General features: G+C 38.0%; 1 long non-coding RNA gene across 1 annotated transcript; it reads right to left on the bottom strand.

The window, feature by feature from the left end:
* Positions 1-927: 927 nt before the first annotated feature.
* On the bottom strand, positions 928-3,237 carry LOC139127679 (uncharacterized). The gene is made up of 3 exons (XR_011551080.1): positions 3,083-3,237; positions 1,823-1,977; positions 928-1,261 (listed from the first exon to the last, which is right to left on the bottom strand). It is a non-coding gene; the product is annotated as an uncharacterized lncRNA (long non-coding RNA).
* Between the last annotated feature and the right edge of the window lie 407 nt (positions 3,238-3,644).

The following is a 3,644-nucleotide window of genomic DNA, read 5'->3' on the forward strand; positions in this document are numbered from 1 at the left end:
GTCATCAGTTTCGTTGCATCGCCTTTCAAGCTGTACAAGTTCTTCATTGATATCACCCAGGTTTATAAAACCAATAAGCTGCCCTGTATACTTATCATAAACCAGATCACGTTTTATTTTTATCTCATCATGCAGGAGGACTACATATCGCCGATCATCTGGAACACCTTGAGCATTATTTCAGCAGTAATCTCTTTCATAACTGCATGGGTTATACCTGGTTGTGGCTTGATGTAGTTGGAATAATCGCAAAGTGTTCTCTGGCTGGGAAGTTTGATGAATCCAGATTCTCTCAGGGCATCATAGCCAGCAGAGGATTTAAATTTTAGAACAAGCACCACGTAAGATTGTGGGGTGCCAGCGCATTTGTCTTGGATTGTCAGCACATCTCGCATATTTTAGTTGTTCTTCCCAGAACAATCTCTGGAAGCTGTCCTCGCCGTATCTTTTTGTCACTTCTTCTGCATGTCTTCCATAAGATATTGTATGTCTCGTTCCAATTCTTTGTCAACCTTAATCCCATCTTCCACAATTGCACGTCTTGCCATCCTAGACAGTGAGAGTTTAGTGGAAACCAACTCATTGTGTAAGTTTTTGGCCCTCTGTTGTAGTTGCTGGTTGGTGAGGTATCTGAGATTGGTCCTGCTGCTTGAGTGTGTTTTATTTCATCTCCAAGATTGTCACTTTTTCGTCTGGATACGAGTGATCGCAGATTGTTCCAGTACTTGCAGCATTCAGTACATCTGTTTTTGTCTGTGATCAGGGAACACTTGCTTGTCCGGACTGTGTGGTGATATGAAGTTCCGTCAAGTGATGTAGCATTGAAGTCACCCTCAAGATATGCAGAAACTTCTTTTTCACCAGCGAATGATATTGCTTTGACAATTTCTCCAGCCTTGCTTTGCAGTAACTCTACAAACGTTTGTTCAGGATTTCCCCAGCATATGTTGCAATCACTTATTAAAGCCAACAGTTTCTCCAGCATTTCAAAGGAATCAATCACTGTTGAAGTATCATTAAAAGCTGGATGTGTGTTTGGAATGTCATGTCCGTGTATCTTGACCTTCCAATGCAAATCATCACTGATTGTCACAGTTCTTGATACTTTCATGTCTTCATCTGTACACTCAAGTTGGCTTATCATAAGCCTAGCTGGTGATGTACGGGGAGTCCAGCCTGAAGGCAGCTTTACTTGGCTTATATTCTGTTGCAGGTGGGCAAATGTGAAGTCTCCGTCATCAGCAATAGCCACATCAGTAACCTTTTTATGCAATACACGAAAAAAAAATATTTTTCAGTACTTAATTGAAACGTATTATGATTTCAAAAAACCTGCTTGGTATTTGTTCTGAGAAATACAGTTTGCAAAAGTTCTGCAAAAGTTCTGCACTTAGACTTGGTTGCTGTTGGCTGACAAAATTGAAAAATAAAATGACAATTGAAAAAATTGCATATCATTCAAAATACAATTAAAGTCACTTTAGCTATAAGCTGGATACAAAGAATCAAACCACTATTAATTTATTTTAGCTGAACAGAAGAATTAAACAATTCCCTTTAATGTCAATTTTCATGAAATCAAGAAGTTCACTGGAATTTTATTACAGTATACATGTAGAGAGGAATCAGTGAATATAGTAAAAAATTACGAACTAAAAATATATATATTTGATGCGGGTTGTGTGAATGACATAATGACAAAAAACACAAAGAAGGGTTCAATTATTACCAAAGAATTGTATATCTACATATATTTTTTTTATGTATCTGTAATATATCTTTACAAATTTGTCCATGTATATATACTTCTGTATAACCTTACCTGATTGCTGTCACTTCTTTCACTACAGACATTTAAAGCCGTATGACCTTGACGCTGCTTTTGCTTTTCTTTGGCCAAATTTTCACGATACCCCTTTGGTCGAAACCATTTATTCATGCGGTATGGCATAATGAATCAGCGTATTGTACCAACACCTGTAAGTCATTAATACATAAAAATGATCAGTAAAATGTGTGATCAAAAAAAAAACAAAAAAAGTATTTTTCCTATCTCGCCATGTTACAGAAATTGTCAATAAAGGGCATAATGAAATGAAATTGAACCCCTTCAAATGCCATCTACTCTCATAGACTGTCACAGAAAGTTATCAATTATTACAGACATGACGGTAACAGCTCTCTGTAATTGTTTTTTTTCCTTTTCCACGAGGGCTGCATTCAATTAAATATCCAGAGAAATCGTTCTGTATCCGCCGTTCTCACACTTGGAAGGGTATCCCCTGACGTGACTCTTTACCGTTTACAATCAGCTGTAGGGTGGTGAGAGCTGACATTCAAAGGTCAAAGGTCGGAGATCGTGTTGAAATCAAAACATAAAGTTTCGGCGTAAAAAATCTCAAATAAATGAGAAAATATAAGAAAACCAATGAAATTGCAAGTTTTTTACAATATCAACCTTGCAAGTGACACAAAGAATGCGACTTAAAAGCGGCTAGAAAGATGGGAAAAAGGTTCGGTAAGATAGGTCCCAACGTAACGTCACGCCACATAAAATGCCGCTACTCGCCGTCAATCTGAATTTATTCACCGGTACGGTCATCACACAAATCCAGCGATTTTCCTGGTATACACGCGACTGGTGTCATATCTAACATTGCTTTAGATTTTTCAACACTTTCAACTATTTTACTATGATCATGTCGATGACAGAACAAAAAAACAATGCACAATTTCGATCTAATTTTCCAATACAACGGAAGAACGCTCCACATTTACGACGCCATTTTGTTTGCGATCAAAAATTCTGACTCAGTAAAAAGAGGTCGATCTGCTGTCGATTTGAAACCAAAACCCGTAAATAAGCAAAGTCACATATTTTTCAGCTCTCTATCTTGCAATAAATGTTATTGTCTCAGAACAGCTCAGGTAAAAATGTCTGATTCGGGGTCGGTAAAAATCGAGACGCACCCGAAATAAAAGAAAGACGACACAACGGCGAGGCATGAGATGACTCCCGTGAGAAAAAAAAGAGTTTTCACTAAAATGAATAAGGTAATTGATGAAAAACCGGTGTACTCACCTTCTATCGGAAACACAGAATTGTCCTAGTGTACAAAAGATTCGACAAACTTGCGGATGGAATGACGAAAATCAATAAAATTGCCAGCGTAATGGAGCGAGGGAGCTCACGAACTAGGGGGACGCTAACTGCTGTGACGTCATCAACTCCCAAGCGTTCCCGAAACTCGGATTATGCTAACGGTACCGGTGATTGACACCTTTTAACAACAGCGTTTCTTGACCGTTTTGTGGAGGGACTGTGGTATTTTACATATTTTCAAACAACTAGCTTTGTTCATAATTTTTAAAAAATGATCTTGAATATCCATTATTATTTATTAGATTCAAAATACCTGCTTGAAATTATAAAGAAAGCAGAAGAGACAGAAAGAACCAAATGTACAGCTACCAGTGCAACTACACAGCCAACAAATGTATCCAGCAAAATTATGACTGACAAGTCAAGCCCTCATCAAGCAGAAGAAACTCAAATCTGCGGTGATCAACTTCAAGTTCCTGGAACTGAAACACCAACAAAATGGCCAAAGGGGGCATCAACAACTCTTGTACAACTGCGACTT

Source organism: Ptychodera flava, unplaced genomic scaffold, assembly GCF_041260155.1.
Source record: "Ptychodera flava strain L36383 unplaced genomic scaffold, AS_Pfla_20210202 Scaffold_34__1_contigs__length_2629520_pilon, whole genome shotgun sequence".
NCBI classification, from domain to species: domain Eukaryota; kingdom Metazoa; phylum Hemichordata; class Enteropneusta; family Ptychoderidae; genus Ptychodera; species Ptychodera flava.